Genomic DNA, 12616 nt, shown 5'->3' on the forward strand with positions numbered 1-12616 from the left:
TTTCAGGGTGTGTGATGTTACTTCCGGCCCTGGCCCTTCCTCCTCCAGCAGCCATGTTGCCTCACCTGGGAGATTTGTAGCCCCGCCCCTTTCTGCCTCTGGCGGCCATTTTGCGGCACTTGGGAGGCCTACATTCCCCAATGCCACTGTATCCAGTGCTAACCTCATGATTGTCTGAAGTAAAGTTTTGTTTGACCGGACTTTGTTACACTCTAAGATGTGGCCACTTTGGATGTGTGATAAGTTCAGGGAAACAAACCTTTGTGAAGATGCAGCTTGGGACATAGTAGATGACTAAGCTGGTTTATAGTGTATGGAAGATTGGAGTTGATGCATGGGGGACAGAGGCCAGGGATCCATGACAGGGGACGCCTTCTCATGGTGTGTTCCCAGGAGCTCTGTTTTCCACTGCCTGCTTCTCCAATGGATGTTCAGACAGATGATGTTACGGAAGGCTCCTACAGATGGAATAATTTCCCTATAGTCACCCAGCAAACTTTTTCACGCAATTTGATGAAGTAATTTTACTTTTTATGTGAGAAAGAGGGACTAAATTGCCCAGAGTAGGATGTTAATTCATCCGTATTCTTTAGTTTTTTCCTTAAGTCTTTTGTATATTCTAGTGTCAGTCTACACTGAAGCTATAATTATATTCCGACAGGAGAGTGAAAGTTAAACACTGGACGTTCCCTGAAATACTATTACACTGGGTGACGTAAAATTTTACTTGTGTTACGCCCCCTTGTGTTAAAAAATGCTAACTGCGACCAGAAAAAAAAAAAAAATTTTAAGGAGATTTTCGCTCAGACTTCGCTGCGTACAATGTCACCTTGACCTACAAAGTGCTTGTTTTTGTGCCTCTTGGTTTCCTTTTTCAACGTTGTACTAGTTTAAACGCGATTACTCTTTTTTTCCGTTGAGTATTCTGGTTCAAAAGGGGGGAGGCATAGGTGATCTGGGTCATAGATGATCTAGGTGTTGTAGATCAGCTATTGGGTTTAAAAAAATAATAATAATATTAATAAATGAAATAAGATAAAAAGGAAATAAATGATTTTGTGCTACAAGATTCCGAGCCATGTGAAATACAACATCAACACAATTATTTAGAACTAATACAGTAAGAAACTGCAGGTATGCAAACAGTTACCGGAACCTCTGTTGATAATGTATATGTTGAGCTTTTTGCAGATGGTACCAGGGTGAGGATTGATGACTCCACATCGGATATGCAGTGGTCACACAACAAGATGTCCTAGAAGCAGAAGCTCTGCCTCCGCATGTCTCAGCACAAGAAGCGGAACTGAAGGCCCTCACTGAGGCGAGTAGAGTGGTGAGAGGTAAGACGGCAACCCTTTACACTGACTCCTGGTATGCATCTGGCATAGCTCATGATTATGGCCCAATATGGAAGGCCAGACAGTTTTTTACCTTAGCAGGACAACCAATTGAGAATTGTGCAGTGGTGCAGAGTCTCATGGAGGCCCTACTTCTACCTGACAAAGTTGAGAGTTCGCACTGATTCCTACACTGGAGAAGCGAGAGGCGACACCCTCGCCGACAGCACAGCAAAGGCAGTGGCCCTCAAGCCATGGAAGAAAGAAGAAAAGATACTGACAGCATGAGTCAGTGGTAAAAACTTTGGACATTGACAAAAATTTGGACTTTGATATGCTAAAGACTTTTACAGTTACAAGCCAGCAAGGAAGGAAAGAATAAATGGACTAATATGGGAGAAGCAGAAACAGGACAGCGTATGGTGAACAGTCAACAGCACTTGCCTACCACAGTTCCTGTATCCCATGATGGCCCAGCTGATGGACAGAAAGACCCACCTAGTAAAGCAGCAATGACGACGACGCTTGAAAGAGGACGGGCGACTTCTGGGTTCTCTGTAGCTGCTGCATCATTTGTCCAGTTTGCATGATCTATGCCATAGGTGAGTCAGGGCAGAAGTAAATTTGCCACATCACACTTGCCGGGACCACTCTACCCATTTCAGGGATTGCAAATTGATTACGTTCAGCTCCCACTTGTTGGGAAGTATGAATACGTGCTTGTTGTTGTTGATGTCTTTGCAGGTTGGAGGCCGACCCTATTACCAAGGCAAACAAGTAGGTAACCGCAAAGAAGCTCATGAACGAGGTAAATCGTGAATATGGGGTACCAGAAGTGATTCAGAGTCAGACAGAGGTATAAACTTCGCAGGTGAATGTAACATGTCATGTCTGCTCTGGGTGTATCCCAGGCCTTTTACATACTCTACCACCTTTAGAGTAGTGAAAAGGTGGAGAGACGTAGTGGCACGCTAAAAAGTAAGATACTTAAAAATGATGCCACTTTGGAAAGACTGTCATCCAATAGCCCTATTCAGTGTTAGATATGAACCCAGGGGGGATCATGCATTATCTCCCTACGAGATTGTTTGGGCTAGCCCCAAGGCTAGGTTGTTACTATCCTCAGTAGTTACAATTACAATCTGATGTGTTGACTAAGTATGTGATTTCCGTTGTTAAAGCACTAACCAAAGCCTATGCACAGGTGTTCTCTTCCAGACTCAGAGGCAGACACTGGGACACATATCTTGCAGCCTGGGGATTGGGTGTGCGTCAAGAAGTTCCTCAGGAAGCACCCTCTTGAGCCCCGATTTGATGGCCCCTACCAGGTGCTTCTGACTACTGCCACAGCTGTGAAACTAGCCGAAAGACTTACATGGATCCACGCTTCATGCTGTAAGAAAGCTTCAGATCCGGGAGACCAGTCTTAGTTGTGCCGAAGACATTACTCTGGTTAGGGCTAGTGAGAGAGGAGGGTGGCACCTGGAATCCTTAGTCGGAAGAATATGAGGGTATGGTTACCTTCTGGTATAACTCGTCCAATGCTCAAGTAGCCGCATATTCCTTCGACTATTGTACTGTGGTCCCGTGTCTAGGCGCAAGATCTCACCGCAGGCCAGTTTTAGCCCAGCCCAGCTGGTTATATGACTTATATACCCGGGGAATACAATATGTTTGCGCCACTGATAACGTCTGGGGAGAAGACTGCCGTTATTGGGGATTAGTGGGATGGAACGCAGGAACAGACTGGTCCTATAAACCGCGAAGTGCCTTAAATAAGAAAGATAAGAGCGGGAAATCCCTAATTAGTCGTATAACCCTCCTTGAGAATAATAAGGACAGCAGGTATTGGAAGGCTGAACTTAGTATGTTGCTTGGTTTTAATGTGGTTTTTACATTAACCATGGGAGATCCAAGCCCGGGGGACGGGGGGACTTACAGTCTGGGGACATACCGGTACGGGAGGACAGATCCCTTAGAGAAGTTTAAAATAAGGGATATGGTAGATGCACCCAAATGGAAGCCACACTTAGTCCCGTGCCCATAATTAACCCCCTCCGCCGTAAGATAAAGACCTTGACGAACATGATGATCATAGTCAACCCTACCTTTGAGGACACCTTGACAATAGCGACTGGCTACTCTGACCAGAATCTCTGGTTGGAGTTGATGAGGTACAATGCTAACAGGAGCAACAAGTCTAACTGTTGCGTGTGCGGTAGTGCCCGACTACACTCGGGGATGGTCCCCCTAAATCTCCCTGTAGATGCTGAACAGTGGTTTATTAGTCTCTTCACGAACATTTCCGCTAATTACACTGTCCGTGAGAAGTGGAAGAAGGAATACTCTATAACTACTTAAGTGTTTTGCACCGGAGAGAGTATTACTGACTACCTTGGAAACTACACCTGCCAGGCAAATGGGCAGGGTGGAGGGAAATTTTTGGGAAACTCACTAACGGGTATTGCTCCTCCTACGGTACCATAGGAGGGGAATGGATGCAGAATCAGGTCCAGTCCTTAGGAGACGTTTACTGGCTTTGTGGAGACATGAGGTAGAGGACCCGCCTGGAGGGTAATTGGACAGGGGAGTGTGCCTTAGTAAAGCCCTTATGCTCCTCCACATCCTGTCAGACAGCATTGAGGATAATGAGGTTACCCACAATAGTTAATTTATCTCGATCCAACTCAGTCTGTGTTTTGTGGTTATCCTGTCATGTTGGTCTATCCTTGTTTTCTGCATAGGTACGGCGGTTCCTTCCAGTCTTGTCACTAGGTAGTTTAGGGTCAGGGTGAGGCGACCTGGACGTGTTCACCATTAGGACTATCTCCAGGAGGGACATTGGTGTGGGTGAAGATCAGGGAGTCCCAGGCCGTGCGTACCTGTGCACACTACTAGTATTGTAACATTATACTAGAGCGAGAAGAGAGGCTCCTGGTTGTAGTTTTGACCTACACGTGTACATTGACGTCATAGGATAGCCAAGGGGGGTACCTGACGACTTTTAAAAATTAGAGACCAAGTTAAAACTAGATTCGAGTCCATTTTCCTGATCATTAGGGTAAATAAAATGTTGACTGGATTAATTATGTTTATTATAATTAGCAGCGGTTTATAAATTATACTAGAGATGCCTTATAGGGACTAGTCGACCAATAGGACCTACCTCGACTATGACTTTTCAAAATAGAATGGCCTTAGATATGATTTTAGCTAAAAAGGGGGGTGTCTGTAAGATGATTGGGGAGACTTGTACCTACATTCCAGACAACACGTGACCCGCGGGTAAAGACGCAGTTGCCATTAAAGAAGTTGACCGCACTAACTAAAAAGAGCTAACCTTTGGGACCAGTACTCGCCATGGATGAGCGGGTGGTAAAGGATCCTGGCACAGATGGGCATTGCTGTTGTACGTGAACTGATTATCTTTTTTGTTCTAGTCTGCTGTGCTTTCACCTGTGTCAGAGAGAAATGTGAAACGGATGCTGGAAAAGCCGCTCCCACAATGAGTTTGCTGGATGCATCCCCAGAAGGAGTGGACAAGTCCTACACCCCCTTGAAGACCCTAAATCGAACCTTCAACGCGCTCCGACTATAGGCTCACGAGCACAGACCTGTGAAAATTTGACGGGAAGAGTTAGAGGATAGACATTTTAAGGGGGGGTTGTGATAGACATGATGATTAGTCAGTGTAAAATGTCTATCGATTTGTACTAAACTAGATGTATTACGCAGCTGTAGTGACTTTAGGGCCGCCTGCACACGGGCGGAAATCCCGCGGCGGTATTTCCCGCGGGTTTTTCTGCCGCTGAAAGTCTGCATAGGAGTGCATTACAATACGCACTCCTATGCAGACGGCTGCGGTTTGGCCGCGCGAAATCTCGCGTGGCAAACAAACCGCGGTATGTCCTATTTTTGTGCGGGGCACGCACTCACCCGGCCGCCGGCACCAGTCCGGGGCCGCCAGGCGCGGGTGAGTACGCGCTCGTCCCTGCAGGCTCTCGGGTCGGGTCTCGCGGCGAGAATTCTCGCTGCCGGATCCGACCCGCTCGTCTGCAGGCGGCCTAACTCTTAGAGGCTAACAACTGCATAATTTCATTATAGTAATTGCTGGACAATGGCATGGTGAAAAGATGTGTGTTTTGTGACTTCAGCCTAATGTGGAACTCTGCTGCATAAGGAAAGAGATAAATCACAGTGTTATATGTAATTGCTTGTATTCAATACTGAGTGTTTTCCCAGTCCTTTCCCATCCCCCACACAGAAACGTCTCCAACAAAGAGATACTTTCAGTTTCAGTTTTGACCACATGTTGTTAAGACAAAGGCTCCTACTTGAGAGAGGTGGGGAGAGGGGGAGAGGGGAATTCTATATAACCCAGCGAATAAGAATATATATATGTTACTGATGTAATCTGTTAAACGCCCATAAAGGGCAAGTGTTATGTCTTGCAATAAAAGAGGCTATTTGGACGTTCCTGCCCAGAGAGCCATTTTGGACATGAGACTGATAACTTGGGTCTGATCTGGTCGATGATGTGTGCACACTATACAATTTGGAAGCTACAGAATACCCCGAAACCTGCTGGAGAAAACCATATATTAGCTCAATCACACACAGCTCTACTCCATCCATCCTGAAGCCACACATCACACACGGCTCTACTCCATCCATCCTGACCCCCACACATCACACACACAGCTCTACTCCATCCATCCTGAACCCACACATCACACACAACTCTACTTCATCCATCCTGACCCCCACACATCACACACACAGCTCTACTCCATCCATCCTGACCCCCACACATCACACACAGCTCTACTCCATCCATCCTGATCCTCACACATCACACACAGCTCTACTCCATCCATCCTGACCCCCACACATCACACACAGCTCTACTCCATCCATCCTGACCCCCACACATCACACACAGCTCTACTCCATCCATCCTGACCCCCACACATCACACACAGCTCTACTCCATCCATCCTGACCCCCACACATCACACACACAGCTCTCCTCCATCCATCCTGACGCCACACATCACACACACAGCTCTACTCCATCCATCCTGACCCCCACACATCACACACACAGCTCTACTCCATCCATCCTGACCCCCACACATCACACACAGCTCTACTCCATCCATCCTGACCCCCACACATCACACACACAGCTCTACTCCATCCATCCTGACCCCCACACATCACACACAGCTCTACTCCATCCATCCTGACCCCCACACATCACACACACAGCTCTACTCCATCCATCCTGACCCCCACACATCACACACAGCTCTACTCCATCCATCCTGACCCCCACACATCACACACACAGCTCTACTCCATCCATCCTGACCCCCACACATCACACACACAGCTCTACTCCATCCATCCTGACCCCCACACATCACACACACAGCTCTACTCCATCCATCCTGACCCCCACACATCACACACAGCTCTACTCCATCCATCCTGACCCCTACACATCACACACACAGCTCTACTCCATCCATCCTGACCCCACACATCACAATCACAGCTCTACTCCATCCATCCTGACCCCCACACATCACACACAGCTCTACTCCATCCATCCTGACCCCGACACATCACACACACAGCTCTACTCCATCCATCCTGATCCCACACATCACACACACACAGCTCTACTCCATCCATCCTGACCCCCACACACCACACACACAGCTCTACTCCATCCATCCTGACCCCCACACATCACACACACAGCTCTACTCCATCCATCCTGACCCCCACACATCACACACACAGCTCTACTCCATCCATCCTGACCCCCACACATCACACACACAGCTCTACTCCATCCATCCTGACCCCCACACATCACACACACAGCTCTACTCCATCCATCCTGACCCCCACACATCACACACAGCTCTACTCCATCCATCCTGACCCCCACACATCACACACACAGCTCTACTCCATCCATCCTGACCCCCACACATCACACACACAGCTCTACTCCATCCATCCTGACCCCCACACATCACACACACAGCTCTACGCCATCCATCCTGACCCCACACATCACACACACAGCTCTACTCCATCCATCCTGACCCCCGCACATCACACACACAGCTCTACTCCATCCATCCTGACCCCCACACATCACACACACAGCTCTACTCCATCCATCCTGACCCCACACATCACACACAGCTCTACTCCATCCATCCTGACCCCACACATCACACACACAGCTCTGATACATTCTGCTCTCTTCAGCTCATCTAACAGGAATCACAACCACCACAGCACAGTTCTGCATTCACTAATCTTCTCTGGTCATGTGATACCTGGCTCCTCCCACACAGTGACATCATCACAGGTCCTGGAAGCACACGGCTGGTGTCTGGCTCTGCAGGTCTGTCTGTCCTCTCCTTTCTGAATCACTGGGCAGGAGTGTTTGATGAGAGGAGTATAACCCCCATCAGGACTGCAGGGAGGTGAGTACTGGAATAATGTATTAATAAGCACACCCTATCAGTAATCCTCTGTGGATGTCCCCTGTGACTTTATGACGCCATTCAGGCTCTGAGGGTCGGTGACACATCCTCAGTTGGAGATCTTGGCCCACTCTTCTTTGTGAGAGCATCTGGTATGTAGCGCCCTCTTCAGGTCATCCACAAATCTGCTGTGGGGTTCAGGTCTGGGCTGTGGTGTGTAGCGCCATCTTCAGGTCCCCCATAGAACTGCTTTGGGGTTCTGGTCCGAGCTCTGGTGTGTAGCGCCCTCTTCAGGTCCCCTACAGATCTTTTATGGGTTTCAGTTCTGGGCTCTGGTGTGTAGCGCTCTCTTCAGGTCCCCCCACAGATCTGCTATGGGGTTCAGATCTGGGCTCTGGTGTGTAGCGCCCTCTTTTGGTCATCCACAGACCTGCTATGGGGTTCAGGTCTGGGCTCTGGTGTGTAGCGCCCTCTTCAGGTCCCCCACAGATCTGCTATGGGGTTCAAGTCTGGGCTCTGGTGTGTAGCGCCCTCTTCAGGTCCCCCACAGATCTGCTATGGGGTTCAGGTCTGGGCTCTGGTGTGTAGCACCCTCTTCAGGTCCCCCACAGATCTGTTATGGGGTTCACGTCTGGGCTCTGGTGTGTAGCGCCCTCTTCAGGTCCCCCACAGATCTGCTATGGGGTTCAGGTCCCAGCTCTTGTATGTAGCGCCCTCTTCAGGTCCCCCATAGATCTGCTATGGGGTTCAGGTCCCAGCTCTGGTGTGTAGCACCCTCTTCAGGTCCCCCATGGATCTGCTATGTGGTTCAGGTCCGGGCTCTGGTGTGTAGCGCCCTCTTGAGATCCCCCGTAGATCTGCTATGGGGTTCAGGTCTTGGCTCTGGTGTGTAGCGCCCTCTTCAGGTCCCCCCACAGATCTGCTATGGGGTTCAGGTTTGGGCTCTGCTATGTAGCGCCCTCTTCAGGTCCCCCGTAATTCTGTTATGGGGTTCAGGTCCGGGCTCTGGTGTATAGCGCCCTCTTCAGCTCATCCACAGAACTGCTATGGGGTTCAGGTCCCAGCTCTGGTGTGTAGCACCCTCTTCAGGTCCCCCATAGATCTGTTATGGGGTTCAGGTCCGGGCTCTGCTGTGTAGCACCATCTTCCGGTCCCCGATAGATCTGTTATGGGGTTCAGGTCCGGGCTCTGATGTGTAGCGCCCTCTTCAGGTCATCCACAGATTTGCTATGCGGTTTAGGTCCAGGCTCTGGTATGTAGTGCCCTCTTCAGGTCCCCCACAGATCTGCTATCGGGTTCAGGTCTGGGCTCTGGTGTGTAGCGCCCTCTTCAGGTCCCCCACAGATCTGCTATGCGGTTCAGGTCCAGGCTCTGGTGTGTAGCGCCCTCTTTAGGTCATCCACAGACCTGCTATGGGGTTCAGGTCTGGGCTCTGGTGTGTAGCGCCCTCTTCAGGTCCCCCACAGATCTGCTATGGGGTTCAGGTCTGGGCTCTGGTGTGTAGCGCCCTCTTCAGGTCCCCCCACAGATCTGCTATGGGGTTCAGGTTTGGGCTCTGCTATGTAGCGCCCTCTTTAGGTCCCCCGTAGTTCTATTATGGGGTTCAGGTCCGGGCTCTGGTGTGTAGCGCCCTCTTCAGCTCATCCACAGATCTGCTATGGGGTTCAGGTCCCAGCTCTGGTGTGTAGCACCCTCTTCAGGTCCCCCATAGATCTGTTATGGGGTTCAGGTCCGGGCTCTGCTGTGTAGCACCCTCTTCAGGTCCCCCATAGATCTGTTATGGGGTTCAGGTCCGGGCTCTGCTGTGTAGCACCCTCTTCCGGTCCCCCATAGATCTGTTATGGGGTTCAGGTCTGGGCTCTGATGTGTAGCGCCCTCTTCAGGTCATCCACAGATCTGCTGTGCGGTTCAGGTCCAGGCTCTGGTGTGTAGTGCCCTCTTCAGGTCCCCCGTAGATCCGTTATGGGGTTCAGGTCTGGGCACTGGTGTGTAGCGCCCTCTTCAGGTCCCCCTAGATCTGCTATGGGGTTCAGGTCTTGGCTCTGGTGTGCAGTGCCCTCTTCAGGTCATTCACAAATCTGCTGTGGGGTTCAGGTCTGGGCTCTGGTGTGTAGAGCCCTCTTCAGGTCCCCCGTAGATCTGCTATGGGGTATAGGTCTTGACTCTGGTGTAGCGCCCTATTCAGGTCATCCACAGATCTGCTATGGGGTTTAGGTCCGGGCTCTGGTGTGTAGCGCCCTCTTCAGGTCCCCCATAGATCTGTTATGGGGTTCAGGTCCGGGCTCTGGTGTGTAGCGCCCTCTTCAGGTCCCCCATAGATCTGTTATGGGGTTCAGGTCCGGCCTCTGGTGTGTAGCGCCTTCTTCAGGTCCCCCACAGATCTGCTATGGGGTTTAGGTCCGGGCTCTGGTGTGTCGCCCCCTTTTCAGGTCCCTTGTAGCTCTGCTATGGGGTTTAGGTCCGGGCTCTATTGTGTAGCGCCCTCTTCAGGTTACCAATAGCTCTGCTCTCGTGTTCAGGTTTGGGCTCTGGTGTGTAGCACCCTCTTCAGGTCATCCACAGATCTGCTATGGGGTTCAGGTGTGGGCTCTGATGTGTAGCGCCCTCTTCAGGTCACCTGTAGTTCAGCTATGAGGTTCAGGTCCGGGCTCTAGTGTGTAGCGCCCTCTTCAGGTCCCCTGTAGCTCTGCAATGGGGTTCAGGCCCAGGCTCTGGTGTGTAGCACCCTCTTCAGGTCATCCACAGATCTGTTATGGGGTTCAGGTCTGGGCTCTGGTGTGTAGCGCGCTCTTTAGGTCCCCCACAGTTCTGCTATGGGGTTCAGGTCCGGGCTCTTGTGTGTAGCACCCTCTTCAGGTCCCCCACAGATCTGTTATGGGGTTTAGGTCTGGGCTCTGGTGTGTGGCACCCTCTTCAGGTCCCCTGTAGATCTGTTATGGGGTTCAGGTCTGGGATCTGGTGTGTAGCGCCTTCTTCAGGTCCCCCGTAGATCTGCTATGGGGTTCAGGTCCGGGCTCTGGTGTGTAGCACCCTCTTCATGTCATCCACAGATCTGCTATGGGGTTTAGGTCCGGGCTCTTGTGTGTAGCACCCTCTTCAGGTCCCCCATAGATCTGTTATGGGGTTCAGGTCCGAGCTCTGGTGTGTAGCGCCCTCTTCAGGTCCCCTGTAGCTCTGCTATGGGGTTTAGGTCCAGGCTCCAGTGTGTAGTGCCCTCTTCAGGTTACCAATGGCTCTACTATCGTGTTCAGTTTCGGCCTCTGGTGTGTAGCGCCCTCTTCAGGTCACCTCTAGTTCAGCTATGAGGTTCAGGTCTGGGCCCTAGTGTGTAGCGCCCTCTTCAGGTCACCTGCAGATTTGCTATGGGGTTCAGGTCCGAGCTCTGGTGTGTAGTCCCCTTTTCAGGTCCCCTATAGCTCTGCTATGGGGTTTAGGTCCGGGCTCCAGTGTGCAGTGCCCTCTTCAGGTTACCAATGGCTCTGCTATCGTGTTCAGGTTCGGGCTCTGGTGTGTAGCGCCCTCTTCAGGTCACCTGTAGTTCAGCTATAAGGGTTCAGGTCTGGGCCCTAGTGTGTAGCGCCCTCTTCAGGTGCCCTGTAGATCTGTTATGAGGTTCAGGTCTGGGCCCTAGTGTGTAGCGCCCTCTTCAGGTGCCCTGTAGATCTGTTATGGGGTTCAGGTTTGGGATCTGGTGTGTAGCGCCCTCTTCAGGTCCCCCGTAGATCTGCTATAAGCGTTCAGGTCTTGGCTCTGGTGTAGCGCCCTCTTCAGGTCCCCCATAGATCTGTTATGGGGTTCAGGTCCGGGCTCTGGTGTGTAGCACCCTCTTCAGGTCCCCCATAGATCTGTTATGGGGTGCAGGTCCGAGCTCTGGTGTGTAGCCCCCTTTTCAGGTCCCCTGTAGCTCTCCTATGGGGTTTAGGTCCGGGCTCCAGTGTGTAGCGCCCTCTTCAGGTCACCTGTAGTTCAGCTATGAGGTTCAGGTCTGGGCCCTAGTGTGTAGCGGCCTCTTTAGGTAACCTGCAGATTTGCTATGGGGTTCAGGTTTGTGCTCTGGTGTGTAGCGCCGTATTCAGTTCACCCGTTCTGTTATGAGGTACAGGTCTGGGCTCTGGTGGGACGTTCTCTTGTTGCTTCGGGTCGTCGTGCTGAAAGGTGAATTTCCTCCAGCTTTTCAGCAAAGAATTGAAGTTTTTGGGCCAGAATGGATGGATATTTAGGACTGTTAATAATTTCCTCCCCGTCACTAATGCCCCAGTTCCAGATAACCCTACCCCCCCCCCCCCATAATGTTGCCCCCACCATCTTCAGGGCAGCCCCGATATATGAAGAAAATGGGACATGGTTGTGACTCACCAGAAACTCCGACAGCTCCTCTAATGTTGCTGTTGGACTCTTGGCCTCCCGGAACAATTCCCCTATGGACTTTTCACCAGTTTCTTAGGGACGTCCGGTTCTTCGTGAGGTCACTGTTAGGTTCTTGCTGACGGTCTCCCTGTGCTCCATATTACATGTAATGTCTCGGAAATGTTTTGGCCCCCTTCTCCTGACTGACTCCTTCCAACAATCAGACCCCTTTGATCTTCTGTAAGATCTTTACAATCAACTAAGAAAACGTCAGGATCATCCTCCTAGAAGAGTCGGACTTTATATGGGGGAACCCAGAATCCCTGTATATAATGGCAGCGGAGTGCTGACTGCTGTCTAACAGGAGGTTACATGTGATTGGCTAATTCTGAACACAACCATAAATATAAGAGGGTGTGA

The 12616-nt window shown here is 50.7% G+C and overlaps 1 protein-coding gene across 1 annotated transcript in view; it reads left to right on the forward strand.

The window, feature by feature from the left end:
- The first annotated feature begins 7732 nt into the window (after nt 1-7732).
- LOC136629070 (zinc finger protein 665-like) overlaps nt 7733-12616 on the forward strand; it is a 59218-nt gene continuing 54334 nt past the window's right edge. The window contains exon 1 of the mRNA XM_066605193.1: nt 7733-7849. The gene's annotated coding sequence lies outside the window, so the exon portion shown is untranslated. The remainder of the gene's footprint in view (nt 7850-12616) is intronic.

The sequence above is a fragment of the Eleutherodactylus coqui genome, chromosome 5 (assembly GCF_035609145.1).
Source record: "Eleutherodactylus coqui strain aEleCoq1 chromosome 5, aEleCoq1.hap1, whole genome shotgun sequence".
NCBI lineage: Eukaryota > Metazoa > Chordata > Amphibia > Anura > Eleutherodactylidae > Eleutherodactylus > Eleutherodactylus coqui.